Source organism: Typopeltis vanoorti, chromosome 1, assembly GCF_054136105.1.
Source record: "Typopeltis vanoorti isolate ZY-2024b chromosome 1, IOZ_Tvanoo_1.0, whole genome shotgun sequence".
Taxonomy (NCBI): domain Eukaryota; kingdom Metazoa; phylum Arthropoda; class Arachnida; order Uropygi; family Thelyphonidae; genus Typopeltis; species Typopeltis vanoorti.
Window position 1 is genome coordinate 171,981,302 of NC_143549.1, and position 22,794 is coordinate 172,004,095.

The 22,794-nt window shown below is 35.3% G+C and overlaps 1 protein-coding gene across 1 annotated transcript in view; it reads right to left on the reverse strand.

Moving 5' to 3' along the window:
* Positions 1-7,754, reverse strand: part of LOC150110646 (uncharacterized) — a 43,136-nt gene extending 35,382 nt beyond the window's left edge. The window contains exon 1 of the mRNA XM_090395476.1: positions 7,610-7,754. The gene's annotated coding sequence lies outside the window, so the exon portion shown is untranslated. The remainder of the gene's footprint in view (positions 1-7,609) is intronic.
* Between the last annotated feature and the right edge of the window lie 15,040 nt (positions 7,755-22,794).

The window sequence follows — 22,794 nt, forward strand, 5'->3', positions numbered from 1 at the left end:
AACAATTCTGTCATTATGCTGCAAATAAAAGAAAAAATGAATATAAAAGAATAACTGTACTGAATGTAGATAGTTTGGGGATGACAAATGCAGAAGATATTAACTCATGAATCCCCATTTTGCTAAACGCTATCAAACCAGATGAATGCAACATCGAACTCACCACTACCTCCTCGGATGAGGAGGAAGTACTAGAGCTGTTGCACAAACTGAATAAGAATTCAGCCATAGAGACTGATGGGATGCCACCAGAGATGCTAAAATTGTTAGTTGAACGGGTAAATTCCTTTAACCACGCTGGCCAAGACGTCTATAGATGTCAAGGTTATCCTGGATGCGAAGTGTATATTAAAATTGTAACACTATTGATATTACATTGAAATATATGATGGATATGAAGCGTATGAGGATGCATATTTGATCCATAATGGCCGGTAAGGTGGTTCAGATTATATAATTGGATTCTCATAAAAGGGAAGATTCCACAAAAGTGGAGAGAATGTATGATAATTCCATTGTATAAGAGTGATACAGAGAGTGATGTATCTATATATCGACCTATCATTACCTCTGAATGGTGGTGAAAATTTTGGTAAAGACGGTAAGGACTAGCATAGAGAAATATGTTGACAGAGAATCTGTACTTTGCAATGAACAGCATGGGTTTACGAAAGGAAAGTCATGTTTGAGCAACTTGCTTACATTCTATAATAATGTTACCATTGAGCTAAATAAAGGGAATGGATACGTCATGGTACTTCTGGACTTTGCTAAGGCATTTTACAAGATGCAGCATGGATGGATGTTGCATAAATTGAAGACTATGGGATTGCATTATAAAAGATCAGCAAGAATAAGAGGATGGGTGGCTGACAGTTACCAAAAAGTTGTATATGGAGATTGTGAATCTGCAGCATCCGTGTGTGACCAGTCGTTTATTACACAGGGATGAGTCCTTCGTATCATTACCAGCAAGCATCTGTATGTCATTAAATGACAAGCATCTGTATGTAATTTATTGACATACAGATGCTTGCTGGTGATTCAAAGCCAATGCTGTCGTACATGCCCTTCTTTTTATACCTCAGTAATCTTCTCTCGATTTCCATTCGTACTTCATTTTATTTCTTTTCTTCAGATGACAAACCGAGTAGTTCTCACATTTTCAACTCATAATCAATGTGATAGACGATACTGATCTCCTTACTATGCTTTTGGAAGCTGAAAATTTTATACTGATTGTTTAACGGAATGTATAGTAACTTGTTTCATACAGAAACAAGTTACTATACATCCCAAATAATCTATAGGATAATCGGATTTTTCATCCCGAAAAACAGAGAGTAGACGAGACCATTTAGCCCTAATTTCTGAAGATGTTTTGCGATCTTAGTGTGAATTTTTACTAAACAGTGATATATATTGTATTAACACTGTGGAAAATTTATCTTTTAAGTATTTATCACAAGAGAAAACATAATACTATATCTCTTGTTCGCAAACTCTCAGCCCATAATATTATGACACACAATATGGAAAAATCTTCACAGTGAATTAGACATTTAAGAATTTTACAACCTTTTTTCTGGAACATCATGAAATCTTGCTGTTTACCTTATGATTCTTTTTATTTATATAATGAATAACTTAGTAGCACGATATTTCAAACTCTGTTGTCGAAGTGAGGAAGTCGGTTGTGCTAGATATGTAATAATGGACCATAAATAATCGCAGTTCAAAGCGCTGCGGTTAGTGTTTGAAAATGAAAGTTATTGTTTTCCAAAAATAAGCTAAAAAGCAAGAGTGGTGTGTCTAAAGAATAATGAATAGAAAATCCATAGAAAGACTAATGAAGACAATAATACTCCTGGAGTCAAAGACTGATCAAGGGGGGGGGAGGAGAAAGAGAGGTTTATACCAGTAACAATTGCATATAGTTTATATGTATACATTATATTTCATATGTACACTGCTTGGAAAGAAGTCAACGGACAACGCCATGGGCAAGATGCATTGTGCCATGTTTTTTATTTACCCTCGTTCCTCGACTGCCCCTTAGGACTGGTTGAGCGTTCCTAATGAGGGAATAAGTATGTATTTTTTTGACTGTAATAGTGTTTGTTCACGGGGCTGGTTTGCCTGTTCTGAGGGAGAAAAAAAAACTCTTTACCTCCTTATGAGACCGGCTGACTCACCTTTAATTGAAAGAGACCAGATAAAGGTTCCTCACGTCACTGATGAGAATCGAACCCAGGTCTTTCCGACCAAAGGGCTTCGTCTATACCGACTACGCTACCGAGGCTCTATCATGCCGTGTAACAGATCATGTGCTTGTAACCGGTATAAATTGGAGGAATATGTGCAACAGCGTTCGGATGAAATGGCTGCGAGAAAGCTCACAGAGCGTTGCAGGCCTATCTGTTCGGCAAATTGTTGACAAATTGAACCATCCTAGGTCAACAATCAATGATACCATACTGAAATGGAATCGCAGGGAGTCAACTGCAAGTGCTTTCCTCAGTGGACAACCCATCACACTCACCGAACGTGACCGTAAGATGCTACGAAGGATAATATCTACAGCCAGTCATTCATCAGCCGACACGTTGAATGTGGAGTTCTGGGCATCGACTGGAACACGAATCTGCACAACAACGTTCGCAACGTGTGTATCCATGGTAGGACCGCAGCATGCAAATCACACGCATTACCCAAACCAACACGCGTCGTCTTCAGTGATGCAAAGAGTGTGTACAGTGAAAGCTGTGCTATGGAGCAAAGAATAACGCTACACCTCTACCGAGCAGATGGACGGGTACCCGGTGAAGGTCTCTTACTACTTTACAATCTCTGCACTACTGAAGACGACGCTGCATGTTGGTTCAGGTAGTGCGTGTGGTTTGCATACTGAGTAACCCGCAACTATGAAATTCTGAGTCAATAGTGTGAAATGGAAACACTGACAATGCAATGCTTCCTGCTTTGTGGCGTTTCTACGGAAACGACCATTTTCTCTTTCAGCAAGAAAATGCACCGTGTCATAAGGCTATTGCTGTAATTGCGTGGTTTGCGGACATGAACGTCACGACACCTGACTGGGCTCCACGAAGCCCCGATTTCAACCCTATTGAACATCTGTGGAATGAACTGTAGTGTCGGGTGAGGACCACGAACGTCTATAACACATCAGTCCATGACGTCGTTATATGCCTAAAGGAAGAATGGTCCGAAACATGTTTCGTCAAAAATGACTTCTTCAGGCGATAAGAACATAGAAAGACAATAAAAGACACTGAACTACAGTCCGAGTTAAAGTTCTATTGTTGTACACCTGTGCGTATGTGGAATCACGCGATCTCCAGTATCTAATAGTAGAGTTGAAAGAGTCTGCCAAATTATAGCTAAGATTATTATTCAAATGAAAAGGGTCTAAGGTGATTTCCCTTGACTCGACAATGCGGAGCTCTATTTCATCATGGCTGATGTGTAGGTTTGAAGTCAATGTCCAATCTATTTCATGTTGGTGGCCTTCGTTGTTCGTGTTTATTGAAAGCAGGACATGGCCCGACAGAGCAGTAGCTCTGGTTCTCTTATAAGCAATGTCTCTCTGATGCTCTTCGAGACGTAGTAAGATAGATTTTTCTGTCTGTCCATAGTAAGGCTTTCCGCATTCACAAGTGACCTTGTATACACCTGGGAATTGTAGAAGGTTGTGAGGTTGTTTATAGTTGTTGAAGCGTGATCTTATTTTTGGCAGAGTCGAGAAGCACGTTTTTATGTTAAACTTCTTTAGAATTCTGCTCAGCTTTTTGGATAGTGTGCTGATATATGGCAAGACGATATGACCTTTGGAGTCGTCCTGTGTCTCTACGTTGTTACGTTGGTGGTGGAATAATTGGTTGTTAATACTTTTTAGAGAGTAGCCATTGTTTTTAAAGGTCCATTTAAGATGTTGTAGTTCCTTTTTTAGTTCTTCTTCATCTGACAGTACAGATCCTGCACGATTCGCTAGAGTTGATATAATACCCAACTTTTGCGGTGGATGGTGATGGGAGGACGCATGCAAATATCTGTCTGTGTGTGTTGGCTTTCTAAAAATAGAGACTTTAATTGATTCAGGCGTCTTGGTGAGTTTAACATCTAGGAAGCAGATGGAACTATTTTCTTCAATCTCCATAGTCAATTTTATATCTTGATGGCGGTTGTTTAAGTGGTCGAGGAACTTGTTAAGATTCTCAGTACCATGCTCCCATATGAGGAATATATCGTCCACATATCTAAGCCAAATTTTTGGTTTTAAAGTAAAAGAGGAGATCGCCTTTTCTTCAAAGTCCTCGAAAAAAATGTTGGCTAACACAGGAGAGAGAGGGCTTCCCATAGCTAATCCTTTGACCTGTTTGTATAGTTTACCTTCGAATTCAAAATAGCCAGAGTTTACACAGTGAGATAACAGATAGAACATTTTATTTGAAATCTTGTTTTTTAAAATATGGAGAACGTCCTGTGTCGGAACGTTGGTAAAGAGTGCTACCACGTCAAAGCTCACCATGATATCAGAAGATTTTAGTTTTAGGTCCTTTATTTTAGAGACAAAATCTGTTGAGTTTTTAATATAAGAAGAAGATTTTCCCGCATAAGCTTTTAACGATGACGCCAAATATTTGGATAACCTGTATGTGGGTGAGTCAATGCTGTCTACTATAGGTCTCAGTGGATAGTTTTCTTTGTGTACCTTCGGGAGTCCATATAACCTTGGAATGAGGGGGTGTAAAGAGCGGATGGAGAGCCGTGCATTCCACATACAGGTTATCCAAATATTTGGCGTCATCGTTAAAAGCTTATGCGGGAAAATCTTCTTCTTATATTAAAAACTCAACAGATTTTGTCTCTAAAATAAAGGACCTAAAACTAAAATCTTCTGATATCGTGGTGAGCTTTGACGTGGTAGCACTCTTTACCAACGTTCCGACACAGGACGTTCTCCATATTTTAAAAAACAAGATTTCAAATAAAATGTTCTCTCTGTTATCTCACTGTGTAAACTCTGGCTATTTTGAATTCGAAGGTAAACTATACAAACAGGTCAAAGGATTAGCTATGGGAAGCCCTCTCTCTCCTGTGTTAGCCAACTTTAACTCGGACTGTAGTTCAAGCTCATAACTGTAATTTACAGTCGAATATTATCGCTTTATAGTTGTATAGCTTTAGAGTGTGTCAATGTTAATTTAAGTGTCTTTTATTGTCTTTCTATGTTCTTATCGCCTGAAGAAGTCATTTTTGATGAAACATGTTGCGTTTTTTTTCAAATAAATGTCATTGTGTTATAATTCTCGGGTTTAAGTCAGTTAATTTAAAAAATGAACATATCCCAACCCCGAGTTAATAGTACGTTTCATATATATATATATATATATATATATATAGATGATTAGATGATATAGATATATATATATATATATATATATATATATATATATATATATATATATATATATATATATATATATATATATATATATATATATATAATACAAACGAACTCAGATTTACCACGGCAAACTTAAACTCATTTATATCTTAGCATTCACAGCATACTTAATGACTAAACATACACATATAACCACAGTAATAAGATTTTTAATAAGTAAATATATCTTCTTAAGTATCATAGGGCATCTTCAGTACAGTTAATTCAAACAATACTAGGAATTACATTCATTTAGGGCGTACGCTTACAATGGAATCCCTCTATGCGTGCAGTAGAATGTAATGGAATTAAATTAAAATATATCTGAAAATAAAAAAAAAAGATTACATTAAAATGAGATAACATATAAAATTATTTTACACAATTTAGGATGACAATTTCCCAGACTTTAGGGATAGTCAGGAAGTCATTACGTTTCAAATTAGTTTATGACGTAGGGCTTCAGCAATTTCTTTATATAAACGTCCATATTTATATGAAGATTTATGTAGAAGTTTAGTTTTCTTCCAATGGATCCTATGGTTTGGGTTTTCATTTCCGTGTTGTGCGAGGCCAGATTTCTATTTGATGAGACGGATATGGTATTGATGATCCGAAATGCGTTTGTTAATCGATCTACCTGTCTGTCTATAGTAGGACAATTTACAGGAGCATGGGACCTCCTACACACCAGGTAGCATAAGAGGTGAGAGTATGTGTTTAGGAGAAGGTAACCAATTGTGGAATTGGTTGATTGGTTTGTAGGTAGCAGGCAATTTATATTTCTTCATAATTTTTGAAAGGCGTTCGGTGATGCCTTTGACATACAGTATGGGAATCCTACGGGTTTGTTCTTGTCTATATTTTTTGGGTTGTTTTTGGATTGTATCCATTCAAAGAAAACCAAACATAGGATCCATTCAAAGAAAACCAAACTTCTACATAGATCTTCATATAAACATGAACGTTTATATAAAGACAGTGCTGAAGCCCTACATCACAGACCTAATTTGAACCGTAATGACGTTCTTACTATCCCTAAAGTCTGGGAAATAGTCATCCTAAATTGTGTAAAATAATTTTATATTATCTCATTTTAAGTAATCTTTTTTTTTTCTGATATATTTTAATTTAATTCCATTACACGCTACTGCGTCTTCGCGGTTAGCCTAGTGGCTTTGCGCTTCGCAACAATATGTTTGGGGAAGGAGTATCCTAGGTTCGATTCTCGTCGACGACGTAAGGATCTTCCTCAGCCATAGCCAAGTTAGCCGGTCTTGGGCGTGGACAGCAGGGTTTTTCCCACCAGTTTATCTGGGGTTTTTCATCCTGGAAAGCAGGCAAACCGGCCCCGTGAACACACGCTTTAACAGACATGGGGTACTACCGGGAATAAGGAGCAACAACCCATTCCGCGAGATTGTCGGCTACGAAAGCTTACGCGGAATGTGTAGGCTTGATGCGGCCAAAACTGTATGTAATTCCTAGTATTGTTTGAATTAACTGTACTAAAGATGCCCTATGATACTTGGGATGAAATATTTACTGTGGTTATGTGTGTATGTTTAGTCATGAATGCTCCACATGTTTCATTATACAACACAGCATAATTAGGCAATACATTCCACTCACCAACCACTCTCCACGTATCATGATGATGATGATGATGATGATGAATTATTAATAATAATAATAATAATTATTATTATTATTATTAAGAAATTCTTCATTCTCTTATTCACCACTCCCTTACGCAATTTCCAAGATTGCTTTTTATTCTTGCCCCTTCCTGTTCTTCTGTGATCTGAAAAATCTCTGTCATATGCATTCGGTAAATACCTCTCACCATCTCATTTGCCTTCTATCTGCCAAATACTGCAGATTACATGACTTCAGTTCTATCCTCATAGCTAACATTCCACAGTCCTGAAATCATTTTTGTCAACATTTTCTGCACCCTCTCCAAAGAGTTTAGAAGAACATAGTGAAAGACTGCCCATGTTTCGAAAAAGAACTAGAATACAGTACTTAAAATCGCGGAATAATTTAAGCATTATTACCGAGGAAAAGAAAATAACAAACTTCTTGATATTCGTTCTAAGAATGAATATTCTGTTACTCAATATAATCCAAAAATCTTACCTTTAAAAATTACTCATTTAATCTGAACCATTTTTTATTTATTTCGGCATCTTAAACAATGGATACAAGAGCTGTTTCACACCAAATGTAACGCGCAGAATGCATGAATGTTGACTTTACAATAATCACATCAAGAATTCTTAAAGCGAATGACGAATCTGGCCAGTTTAGCAGACACGCTTTCAGCCTTGACTCCGGAGATGAGCAGAGGAAACACGTGATTTGGCAACCTACTAGAATATCCCCCCCCCCACCTTTATTTTTATATATAGATAAACCTAACATTACAGAACTCTATGTTCTCTGCTGAGATACAAGTTTCTCTTATATAAACAGAAAGCAATTACGTAAAAAAAAAATAATAATAATAAAATCAAGGTCGTCGAACAGTGCACAAACAGGGACTATTGAGAAGAGTGTCATGCCGCTAAAACTGTCTTATGTGCGAATGCATCGTCTTATAAATGGGCATTGCCCATAATTTAAAAGCTTCGTATAAGGGGATCGTCGTCAAGCGAGGCGTCATAATGTGGGGTATTACTATAATAATAATAATAACCTGACAGTATGGAGAAATATATCTAAAGGTGGTTTGCGAACTATGGATTCTTTTCTCGAATTCTAAAAAAAAAAAATAGATAGACAGGAAAGGAAGACGACTGCCTAGTCTCTTTGCATCCTTATATTTCCTTACATTTTGTTCTATAGTATAATGTAAAGGACAGAGTAAACATATCGAAAGAAAGCGACTTCTCCAGAATTCCTTCCTGATTTACGCTTAGGTGTAGACCAACACTTCATCGTGCAGGAATCCGGAACAAAATCTAAGGGAATGACGTCCAGGTCGGATACCAAAAGGAGTAACCAATAAATTGGTTACTCCTTATTCCCGAAATGTCCTATGTCTGTATATTGCGTGTTTCTTTAGGCTGGTTTTTGCCGGTTTTGAGGATCGAAAAACCTGAGTTTCCGGAAGAAAAAACTCTCCATCGTCGTAGGAAAACAGCTAACTCATCATTTGATTAAAAACACCTGATAAAGATTTATCACATCGTAGATGGATTCGAACCTGGATCTTTCCAATCAAAGGGCTCGTCTATATCGATTGAGTTACAGACTCTGCCACAAAATACAATACAAAAATTGACATGACCAATATTGACACGACACAAGCAGAATTACTTATTAGATGTATACGAAATATTGAATTCATTTATCTCCAAATTAAATAAAAATAAATCATACGCATCACGCTATCATTCAGTATTTTGTTATTTTCATATTTTATGTAATTATTTGTTATGCAGACTTATTTTCAAAGGACTTTTGATGACAATGTTGAATGCAGAATTTCTTAAATGTTTGACTTCCTTTTTCTCTACAAGTGCTATCTGTTAAATTCTCAGACCTATATGGTCATTGCATACGTAAAAATTCTTGTCTAGAATTTTTATTGGTGGGTGTAGCAAGAATGTAGTTGTCCTGGAGACAAAGGAGAAATTTGTTTCCACACATTTCTTAATGGGAACATCAGTGGCAGCCGGTGAAAATTTCAAGTGGGGGTACTGCATATACAAAATAAAAAAAATAAAAAAAAATTTCCCAATCAGTAACCAATTTATTAATAAATAAATTTACATATTAAAAAATGCTCTATTAAAAATATTTCACCCTCACCGCGAACACACACCAATAATAAAAGTTTCGTATTTCACAGAAATAACGCGCGCATACATACAATTTATCTGTAAGCAACACTGCCCAAACGAGCAGTCTTGGAATCACTTGTAACATGCAATGACAAGCGCAAATGAATATCGGTGAGTCTAGCTGCAAATGGCCGAACGCAATAATTCACTGCGTTAGATCGCAGTGCATTTTGTTGCGTGTAACGATAATTGAAAAAAATATAATTCTTTTCATATTTTCAACAGTGACACTTGTCATGATTCAGCCTTGTATCTATAATAAATAAATAATTATATGTTATATTAACAAAATAAAATAAGATTTAGAAAAAATAGTTCACCCTCACCACGAACACGCAGCAGTAATAAAAGTTTCATATCTCACAGAAATAACCCGTGCAAGCATACGATTTATCTGTAAGCGACACTCCCCAAATGAGCAGTGTCTGAATCACTTGTAACGTGCAATCACAAGCACAAACGAATATCGGCGAGTCTAGCTGCAATTGGCCGAATGTGATAATTCCGACACGATAATTGCCTTAGATCGCAGTGCATTTGTTTCGTAATCTAAAGCGTTCATCGAACAATTCCAATTATTAACTATTCAATCAATGTCAAAAGCTGTAACCTTTTACATGTTGTATTGCATTTATATAATGTTGTAAGCATTGTTATTATTTATAAACAAAAACAAATTTAATTTTTTTCATTTTTTCCTTGGGCATGCTGCAGTGTCGCAGTGCTTATGTATGAGCCACCACTGGGGAACACATAGAAATAGGAAATAATCATTAAAAAAAAATAAGAATGGAATGGAATGGATCAGGAAGAGTTTGAGTGTTCATACCATGAATAAGTTGTTTTAGTAATGTTCGAAGCGTTCTTCATTTTATGAAATATCAAGGTAAGACTTTGATTAGATGCAATTTAATTGCTATTGCTTTCTTTAGCCTACGCTTGGTATTGCTGGCAGTCCTTTAGGGCTGCGAGATATTCTACAAAAACATTTCTGCTGGCAGGTCTTTAGACTTGCAGGATTTTGATTAACGCTCATACGCAGTTAAAACGATAAGAGCATACCTGACCTAGACGTATTCACTGATTTGCTCGATAAAGAGCTCTTGAACTTATTGATTAACTCCAAAAGAAGTTCAAGCTGACATGGCCTACTAGCATGATCGAACCCGACATCATTATCGAGTCACTTGATAAAAGGCTAACACTCACTTTTATTAAAAAGCTTCTCAGAAAGTTTGAACGGGATTGGCCCAGCTACTTAAACTTATATTCTTCACCTGAAGTCGACGATGAGGAAAATGAAGACTCTCCTTAAATGGAGGAAAAACTCAATCTAGTTGTCTCTACCTCTAATCCTTCTGATCAAGGAGAAATCCACGCTCGTAAGAAGAGAAAAACTCTCGCTGATGAGCCAACAAATGATGTTGGTATGGACAAGGACATTCCCATTACAGATCCCTCTGCCTCCCCAATGAAAAAGTGCCACCGATTATCCTAAGGGAAAAGCAGAGATGGACAACACTTAGAACCATCATGGCTAACTTACAAATAAGTTATAGATCTGATAAAAATGTAGACGAAGGCATAAAAATCTAGCCCACCACGGTGGCTAGTAGTAGGGGGGTCACTTCTGACCAAATGCTTCCGGTGGGCGTGGCTTTTCCCTGAGGGTATATGTGTCAATGGCTTCAGCTTGGAGGTTCTGACCAAATGCTACCGGTGGGCGTGGCTTTTCCCTGAGGGTATATGTGTCAATGGCTTCAGCTTGGAGGTTCTGACCAAATGCTTCCGGTGGGCGTGGCTTCCTGACGTCATTGTGAGTGACGTCATGAGTTTGGAATGTTAGGAATTTTCATGTGGGCAAGTGTGTGAATGGCTTCAGTTCCTGTGTTTTGGTTCGCGTATGGGATTATGGGTGATGATAGAGATAAGGATTCATGTTGTGATTGGTGGGACACTTTAAACCAAATGCTTCCGGTGTGCGTGGCTTCCTGAGTCAGAAATTTCCCTGGGAGCATATATAGTCAATGGCTTCAGTTCTTGTGTTTTGGTTCGCGTATGGAATTATGGGTGATGGTAGAGATAAGGAATCGTGTGGTGGGTGTGTGTTGTTTTCAGATGTAGATAAGTGACGTCATTTGTTATTTGTAAATAAATGTCGTCATTTGTTATTTGTAAATCAGTGACGTTGTTGTTTTGAATGGAAAGGATGATATTAGTGGATAAGAAATCGTGTCGTGATTGGTGGACACTTCTGACCAGATCAAGATCAAGATAAGATAAGGAATCGTGACGCGAATGTTTGTTGTTATTGAGTTTGGAATGATAATTTAATTTAACTATATTCTATGTCACACAAACATACAGTTTTTTTTTTCTTCTATAGATGGTTGTACTAATTTTCCAATACATTTTGGGTATTTCTTTCCTGTTAAAGTGTGGGAATTCTTAGAGAAAGTCGTGATGGCTCTCGTATTTCGATCTTTTCTGAATAATTAATTATATACTTAAAGTACCTGTCCTTAAACACACACACACACACACACACACACACACACACACACACACACACACACACACACACACACACACACACACACACACACACACACACACACACACACACACACACACACACACACGCATTAGACATAAAAAATCGCTAATGTGTTCATGTTGATACTCTAATATATAACCTATGATTATTCTTATGGAAAAGAAAAAAAAAACTATTCAGTATTAGAATTACGCTTACCAAACAACATGCGATCAGTTATGTTTAAGTTAAAAAAGTACTTACAGCTTTCCAGATGACTCTTCGAAATTCGAATATTCCAAAATAGTTCAATTTTATATCCACAACACAACACAAACACAAAAACCACAAAGAATGAAATTTCTGTAAATATGTAACCTGAACTAGTTACTTCGTCCTTTAGATTACGGAGCGTAGATGGTGAGGTTTCGTCATTGCAAGATCCCCCAGTGAGCGCTTTTCTTCAAAGGGGATGACATGAGTCACATCCGTAAAGTGGGGTATTGTTCAAAATGCAGCATTTCCTCAATTTTGGATATTTCTCAAATACTTACATATGACTAAGGGATTAGTATCCACATGTTTGAATGAAAATTATTCATTCTTTGTTACCGTCGGCATTCATTGGTGTAGTAATTAATGCTTACATTTAATGTTAATTTAGATTGCTGTTAGAGTATGGAATTCAGACAAGTGAAATTATTATTTTTTTTTTCAAATTGATTGGTTATTTTCTGTATTTTACTTTTAAAAGTCATATTCTAACAGAATAACTGAGTAGAATTAATAAATATATAAAGTATATGTGAATTTATTTTCCAACACTGAATATTTCTTATTAAGTCTTTTACAGAAGGTTTTCTGAATATTCCAATTGTTGATTAACATGTATTCACAGAACACAAACACAAATCTGAAAAGAACATTTCACTTTTTCATTATAGCTTACTGTGGCTAACATATATTCACACCACAAAACACACAAAACATAGGAGTTGATAGATATTTCTGTAAATAACCAGAAAATCTAGTGGACTACTTAATTTACTTTAGTATCCGTTTGGTTCTCTGTATTAATTCTTTCCCACGGGTGTCCATCCTCGGTAGGAAGATCTATGCGCTGCTTTGTTTAGGGTAAGTGTTATTTCCGGTTTCGAATTCCGATTGCTGTTAGAGTATGGAATTCAGACAAGTGAAATTATTTTTTTTTTTTTTTCAAATTGATTGGTTATTTTCTGTATTTTACTTTTAAAAGTCATATTCTAACAGAATAACTGAGTAGAATTAATAAATATATAAAGTATATGTGAATTTATTTTCCAACACTGAATATTTCTCATTAAGTTTTTTCTTAAAGTTCCCCAAGCTTAGTGGGAAAGTCTATGCACCGTTTTGTTTAGGGTAAGTGTTATTTCCACTTTCGAATTCCGATTGCTGTTAGAGTATGGAATTCAGACAAGTGAAATTTTTATTTATTTATTTTTTCAAATTGATTGGTTATTTTCTGTATTTTACTTTTACAGGTCATATTCTAAAAGAATAACTGAGCGGAATTAATAAATATATAAAGTATATGAGAATTTATTTTCCAACACTGTATATTTCTCATTAAGCCTTATCCGGTCGCCGTTTGTTGTACGTAGGTGAGAAAGCGTGTGTTTTGTTTCGAACTTTTGGTTTCCGCTGGGAAATTACCAATATAACTATTAATTTTACCTTCGATTCCTTGTGCTCTTAACCTATTTCTGTAAGTAGAATTTATTTATGAATTATTTTCCCACACTGTTAGTTTTCATTCATTAATCTTGTTTGTAGATAACGAACAAATAAGACTTTTAATTCAATGAATCAAAAAAAAAATTCTCTGGTTACTTTGTGGCATGAAATTTCACAAGGAAAAAAAAAAAAATGTTATCTTCCTTCTTAAATTTGTATAACACATCTATGACACCCAATTTGTTCATTTAATTTACACATTTTATTGAACGAAATATTATTTACAAATTGTATTTATTGAATCTAACAATACAGAAAATAAATAAATTGAAAAATACATCAAAGGTTCTTCCATGGTTGTGGAATTGCCATTGTTTTTGACAATGTGATTCTCATCTGAAAGTTAATTTTCATTTGGTGTTTGTTTGTTGGGAATTTATTACTGTAGTAGTAAAATTAAGGGTTGCATATTTATATTTTCGAATCCAATACGTATACTTCAGAGAATTATTAAAAGCACAGAATCTTTCGTTATGTTTCCAAAAGCATTTAAAACTACACGTTATGTTTTCACGTTTCGGGCATCCAATTTCATTTAAATCAAGAACAGGCCTCCCTATTAGCTTCGTTAATTTTTTTGATTTTTCTCTTCCTTTGGCAAGTAATATATGATATTTGCATGTTGATTCTATCATCCAAGCTCTTAGTTTGTCCAAAGCTAGTGAACCAATTTCCCAATTCAGCTGATGGTTATATTTTATTAACAAAGAATTCTGTTTTTTAACTCTTTCAGGTAATTCTTTCCAACTACAAGGTGATTTTGTCACTGCATATCTTACACTAATTCCATCAGAAATACAAATTTCTTTAGGAAATAAATTTGAACTCCTGTTCAACAAAAATTGTACATCAATTATCCCAATGATAACTGAAAATTCGTATTTTTCACCCACTGTCGATTTTTCATAATCGTTTTCCTTCATTCTTCTTCTTAGATTACTTCATATTGCACCACAAATAAATAGTTATTTATTATTATTTCACTGATTATTAGCTCTGATCGTATACTTTATGGTAACATTCGTTTACAAAATTCTAAACAATTAGAACTTTTCACAAAGAAACTTTCAAAGAATTTGTGGCTCACCCATTATTTTTGCATTACCAAACACAAATCACAAAATAGCAGCTGCAGTAGTCCAAAGTCACTCGACTATCTGGTATTTTCATATAGTACTGTTTACACTTACCATCCCCTACCCTGACTGTTCCTTCAAAAATGAACCTTTTGTGCAGATGACTCAACAACATGTTTTCACATGCTGTTGGATATACTGTTGGTGTGTTTTTATCTTACTTTGTGTAGGGAAAGGTAAAATTTGTATATGTGTTATCTGTAGAGTACAAACATTTTCTCTATGCCAAACTTTAAAGGAGTGTTAAACTCACGTTTTGTTGGTTTAATTAGGTGCTTCTCTCTCTCTCTCTCTCTCACTCTCTCTCTCTCTCTCTCTCACACTCTCTGTAAAAATAACCAAATTCTAACAGTTCGGATTTTCGATTATGTGAACGATTTGTTTTCAGATAACTCAAATAAGGTCAATAGGTAGCATTAGACAATTTCTAAAATAATCAATACATGGATTTTCGTTTTCAACACCTTTTTTTTTTTTTCCTGTCCTGGCATTAATTTCACAGTTTTGATTTTTTTAAAATAATTAAACAGAATTGTATTAAGATATAAAGTTGTGGATTTAAATATCAAGATCTAATCAGAATAACCGAGTAAAAATTGACTGTGGAAAAACACAACAACAAAAACACACATCTTTGTTCATTTAAGTTTACAAATGCACATTTTATTTTGCTGAAATACTATTTACAAGTATATTCACTGAGAAAAATTCGAAACATGTAATTACCTAAAAATATTTCACAATATTTAGTTTAGACTCTTAACATTTTCCAAAGAGTTCAATGAATTAAAATTTTTGTTACTCACTGTTTCTTGGTTACATTACATCAAAATAGCTGGTCACGCAAAAGAATTTTTAAATCAGATACCATGGTAACCACACTTCCATACGTTTGATATTGTGTCAGTCTGGAAATGACACCATGCCTCGCTAAACATTCTGTGTATTCTTTTGTCAGCAAATATACACAAACAGTTTTTGTAAAATGTTCGTAAATGTTCCAAAATAAAGAATCTTTATCGAATTGGATAAAATCTTGAAAGTCTAATTTTACCATTGATGAATTTAAATGTTGAGCGATAATTTTTCCCATTAAATGGACAGATGGTAATTCAGTTTCCAAAAATAGTAAATGATTATCAATGTCGTACATTTTTGTTGAAAATCTCTCAGCTTCTTCACAACTAATAGAAAAAACCTTACTTCCATGTCCGTTTAATGGGAAAAATTATCGCTCAACATTTAAATTCATCAATGGTAAAATTAGACTTTCAAGATTTTATCCAATTCGATAAAGATTCTTTATAAGAATCTTAATTCGATAAAGATTCTTTATTTCCAGACTGACACAATATCAAACATATGGAAGTGTGGTTACCATGGTATCTGATTTAAAAATTCTTTTGCGTGACCAGCTATTTTGATGTAATGTAACCAAGAAACAGTGAGTAACAAAAATTTTATTCATTGAACTCTTTGGAAAATGTTAAGAGTCTAAACTAAATATTGTGAAATATTTTTAGGTAATTACATGTTTCGAATTTTTCTCAGTGAATATACTTGTAAATAGTATTTTAGCAAAATAAAATGTGCATTTGTAAACTTAAATGAACAAAGATGTGTGTATTTGTTGTTGTGTTTTTCCACAGTGAATTTTTACTCAGTTATTCTGATTAGATCTTGATATTTAAATCCACAACTTTATATCTTAATGCAATTCTGTTTAATTATTTTAAAAAAATCACAACTGTGAAATTAATGCCAGGAAAGGGAAAAAAAAGGTGTTGAAAACGAAAATCCATGTATTGATTATTTTAGAAATTGTCTAATGCTACCTATTGACCTTATTTGAGTTATCTGAAAACAAATCGTTCACATAATCGAAAATCTGAACTGTTAGAATTTGGTTATTTTTACAGAGAGTGAGAGAGAGAGAGAGAGAGAGAGAGAAGCACCTAATTAAACCAACAAAACGTGAGTTTAAGCGCCTCTGTAGCGCAATTGGAAGAACGACGGTACATTGCGCCCTTCGATTGGAATAGGCCTAAGTTCGATTCTCGTCGCGACGGGAGGAATCTTTATCTGGTCGATTTCAATCGATGGTGAGTTAGCCGATCTCATAAGGTGGTAGCAGGGTTTTTTCTCCCGGAAACTCGGGTTTTTCATCCCGCATACATACAAATCGGCCCTTCAGAACACACGCAATTTACAGACAAAAATTACTAGTTGTGGTGGTGTTGGAGGTGGGCGGTAGATGGCGTTGATTCGTAGTAGAGGTAAGGTGTAGAGACAGTTGAAGATGTCCTCCCGCGATGAGTCTTCGGACTCCTTGGAGGTATCAGGAATAATAATAATAATAATAATAATAATAATAACACTTCTTTAAAGTTTGGCATAGAGAAAATGTTTGTACTCTACAGATAACACATATGCAAATTTTACCTTTCCCTACACAAAGTAAGATAAAAACACACCAACAGTATATCCAACAGCATGTGAAAACATGTCATTGAGTCATCTGCGCAAAAGGTTCATTTTTGAAGGAACAGTCAGGGTAGGGGATGGTAAGTGTAAACAGCACTATAAGAAAATTCCAGAGAGTCGAGTGACTTTGGACTACTGCAGCTGCTGTTTTGTGATTTGTGTTTGGTAATGCAAAAATAATGGGTGAGCCACAAATTCTTTGAAAGTTTCTTTGTGAAAAGTTCTAATTGTTTAGAATTTTGTAAACGAATGTTACCATAAAGTATACGATCAGAGCTAATAATCAGTGAAATAATAATAAATAACTATTTATTTGTGGTGCCATATGAAGTAATCGAAGAAGAAGAATGAAGGAAAACGATTATGAAAAATCGACAGTGGGTGAAAAATACGAATTTCTAGTTATCATTGGGATAATTGATGTACAATTTTTGTTGAACAGGAGTTCAAATTTATTTCCTAAAGAAATTTGTATTTCTGATGGAATTAGTGTAAGATATGCAGTGACAAAATCACCTTGTAGTTGGAAAGAATTACCTGAAAGAGTTAAAAAACAGAATTCTTGGTTAATAAAATATAACCATCAGCTGAATTGGGAAATTGGTTCACTAGCTTTGGACAAACTAAGAGCTTGGATGATAGAATCAACATGCAAATATCATATATTACTTGCCAAAGGAAGAGAAAAATCAAAAACATTAACGAAGCTAATAGGGAGGCCTGTTCTTGATTTAAATGAAATTGGATGCCCGAAATGTGAAAACATAACATGTAGTTTTAAATGCTTTTGGAAACATAACAAAAGATTCTGTGCTTTTAATAATTCTCTGAAGTATACGTATTGGATTCGAAAATATAAATATGCAACCCTTAATTTTACTACTACAGTAATAAATTCCCAACAAACAAACACCAAATGAAAATTAACTTTCAGATGAGAATCACATTGTCAAAACCCTACGTTGGCAATTCCACAACCATGGAAGAACCTTTGATGTATTTTTCAATTTATTTATTTTCTGTATTGTTAGATTCAGTAAATACAATTTGTAAATAATATTTCGTTCAATAAAATGTGTAAATTAAATGAACAAATTGGGTGTCGTAGATGTGTTATACAAATTTAAGAAGGAAGATAACATTTTTTTTTTTCCTTGTGAAATTTCATGCCACAAAGTAACCAGAGAATTTTTTTTTTGATTCATTGAATTAAAAGTCTTATTTGTTCGTTATCTACAAACAAGATTAATGAATGAAAACTAACAGTGTGGGAAAATAATTCATAAATAAATTCTACTTACAGAAATAGGTTAAGAGCACAAGGAATCGAAGGTAAAATTAATAGTTATATTGGTAATTTCCCAGCGGAAACCAAAAGTTCGAAACAAAACACACGCTTTCTCACCTACGTACAACAAACGGCGACCGGATAAGGCTTAATGAGAAATATACAGTGTTGGAAAATAAATTCTCATATACTTTATATATTTATTAATTCCGCTCAGTTATTCTTTTAGAATATGACCTGTAAAAGTAAAATACAGAAAATAACCAATCAATTTGAAAAAATAAATAAATAAAAATTTCACTTGTCTGAATTCCATACTCTAACAGCAATCGGAATTCGAAAGTGGAAATAACACTTACCCTAAACAAAACGGTGCATAGACTTTCCCACTAAGCTTGGGGAACTTTAAGAAAAAACTTAATGAGAAATATTCAGTGTTGGAAAATAAATTCACATATACTTTATATATTTATTAATTCTACTCAGTTATTCTGTTAGAATATGACTTTTAAAAGTAAAATACAGAAAATAACCAATCAATTTGAAAAAAAAAAAAAAATAATTTCACTTGTCTGAATTCCATACTCTAACAGCAATCGGAATTCGAAACCGGAAATAACACTTACCCTAAACAAAGCAGCGCATAGATCTTCCTACCGAGGATGGACACCCGTGGGAAAGAATTAATACAGAGAACCAAACGGATACTAAAGTAAATTAAGTAGTCCACTAGATTTTCTGGTTATTTACAGAAATATCTATCAACTCCTATGTTTTGTGTGTTTTGTGGTGTGAATATATGTTAGCCACAGTAAGCTATAATGAAAAAGTGAAATGTTCTTTTCAGATTTGTGTTTGTGTTCTGTGAATACATGTTAATCAACAATTGGAATATTCAGAAAACCTTCTGTAAAAGACTTAATAAGAAATATTCAGTGTTGGAAAATAAATTCACATATACTTTATATATTTATTAATTCTACTCAGTTATTCTGTTAGAATATGACTTTTAAAAGTAAAATACAGAAAATAACCAATCAATTTGAAAAAAAAAATAATAATTTCACTTGTCTGAATTCCATACTCTAACAGCAATCTAAATTAACATTAAATGTAAGCATTAATTACTACACCAATGAATGCCGACGGTAACAAAGAATGAATAATTTTCATTCAAACATGTGGATACTAATCCCTTAGTCATATGTAAGTATTTGAGAAATATCCAAAATTGAGGAAATGCTGCATTTTGAACAATACCCCACTTTACGGATGTGACTCATGTCATCCCCTTTGAAGAAAAGCGCTCACTGGGGGATCTTGCAATGACGAAACCTCACCATCTACGCTCCGTAATCTAAAGGACGAAGTAACTAGTTCAGGTTACATATTTACAGAAATTTCATTCTTTGTGGTTTTTGTGTTTGTGTTGTGTTGTGGATATAAAATTGAACTATTTTGGAATATTCGAATTTCGAAGAGTCATCTGGAAAGCTGTAAGTACTTTTTTAACTTAAACATAACTGATCGCATGTTGTTTGGTAAGCGTAATTCTAATACTGAATGGTTTTTTTTTTCTTTTCCATAAGAATAATCATAGGTTATATATTAGAGTATCAACATGGACACATTAGCGATTTTTTATGTCTTATGTGTGTGTGTGTGTGTGTGTGTGTGTGTGTGTGTGTGTGTGTGTGTGTGTGTGTGTGTGTGTGTGTGTGTGTGTGTGTGTGTGTGTGTGTGTGTGTGTGTGTGTGTTTAAGGACAGGTACTTTAAGTATATAATTAATTATTCAGAAAAGATCGAAACACGAGAGCCATCTTGACTTTCTCTAAGAATTCCCACACTTTAACAGGAAAGAAATACCCAAAATGTATTGGAAAATTAGTACAACCATCTATAGAAGAAAAAAAAACTGTATGTTTGTGTGACATAGAATATAGTTAAATTAAATTATCATTCCAAACTCAATAACAACAATCATTCGCGTCTCGATTCCTTATCTTATCTTGATCTTGATCTGGTCAGAAGTGTCCACCAATCATGACACGATTTCTTATCCACTAATATCATCCTTTCCATTCAAAACAACAATGTCACTGATTTACAAATAACAAATGACGACATTTATTTACAAATAACAAATGGCGTCACTTATCTACATCTGAAAACAACACACACCTACCACACGATTCCTTATCTCTACCATCACCCATAATTCCATACGCGAACCAAAACACAAGAACTGAAGCCATTGACTACATATGCTCCCGGGGAAATTTCTGACTCAGGAAGCCACACATACCGGAAGCATTTGGTTTAAAGTGTCCCACCAATCACTACACGAATCCTTATCTCTATCATCACCCATAATCCCATACGTGAACCAAAACACAGGAACTGAAGCCATTCACCCACTTGCCCACATGGAAATTCCTAACATTCCAAACTCATGACGTCACTCACAATGACGTCAGGAAGCCACGCCCACCGGAAGCATTTGGTCAGAACCTCCAAGCTGAAGCCATTGACACATATACCCTCAGGGAAAAGCCACGCCCACCGGAAGCATTTGGTCAGAAGTGACCCCCCTACTACTGTGGCTGATTATAGAAATCTTACAAAGGAACTGAATGCAAGAGGAACTCAATATGACACATTTTTACTTCCTCCGAAAAAAATCTGAAAGTGGTCCTACGAGGAGTCTCCGAGGATATTGACATGATTGAAATAGTTACTGACCTTAACTTACAGGATCTACCTCCCTTAAAGGTCACTAGAATGTTTAGATCATATAAGACACCTATGGCTTTAGTCTTAGTAGAAATTCATAACATTTACAAAGACATCTATAATCTAAAATCACTCTGTGGACTCAAAATAACCCCAGAACCATTGAGAATGAAAGCATCTTCTGGGCAGTGCCACAGATGCCAAAAATTTGGCCATGGCCAGATGCTATGCAAAGATCAGTTTAGATGCCTAAAATGTGGCGAGAATCACCCCACAAACACCTGCGCCAAGCCAAAATCCACCTCGGCTAAGTGCACTAATTGTGGGGGTCCTCACTCTGCAAATTATAGAGGGTGTATACATCACCCCAAAAAACAGATGGAGTGATCCAGATCATCAGTCTACCTCGTCATCTAGTGCGAGAGTTCCTGAAGCTCAGGCTCCTCAGTCCTCCAAGAGTGAAATCACGACAACAGGTGCTCACCCATCATTGACTGGGTGAGCACCTGTTGTCGGGCGCTCACCCATCATTGACTGAGTCCCTTAAGAAAATGAATCTTCAACATCAAGCGAGAACATATGGTGATGTGGTCCGCTCCAAACAGATAGTACAAACCCAGAACCTGAATAATCCACATTCGAATCTATCAGCTATTATCACCTCTTCTCTTGCAAGCATGCTGCAGGATTTCAGAAACTCAAATCTATCACTAAGTGTTAGAAAAAGATTCTTACAGCAAACTCAATCCATATTATCTGCACTCTCTGATGCATAGGAAAAAAATCGCCCCAAATTTGCTTAGGATTATTGCTTGGAATGCCAGCGGTATAAAAAATAAACTGTTAGAAATCCAGGAATTGAATAATAGATACAACCCAGATATATTACTAATCAATGAAACTCACCTGAGGCCTGCTGACACCCTAAACATCAGAGGGTATCAGATTTACAGAAACGACAGACTTGGGTATAGAGGTGGAGGTACAGTCACCCTTATCAAAAACTATATCAGTCATCATTCAATAACCAACCCTACAACCACTAACCTCGAAATCACAGGAATTAATGCCCTCACAAACTCAATTGGAAACCTAAATTTTTTTTCTGATTACAACCCTCTATTAAAGACATTATTAACCTCAGATCTGGATGCCATCCTTGGAGTAAAAGGACCGGTCGTCATCGCTGGAGACTTCAAAGCAAAACATCCTGCTTGGAACAGTAAAACTATCAATAAAAATGGTCACATCCTTTCTAGCTACACAGGATCAAACTATGCTGTTGTGGCTGGACCTACCGAACCAACTCATCTCAGTACGTCTGGCACTGCTGACATCCTGGATATAGCTATCCTGCAAGACATTAAAGTACAGTACAGCCTTAAATCACTAAAGGAGCTGTCGTCGGATCACAACTCAATTCTACTGCAATTGGGTTGTGATCTCCTCCCTCTCATTCAGGCATATCATGGGAGAGACTGTCTAAACCACTTAGGGATCAAATTGGACCCGCCCCTCACAT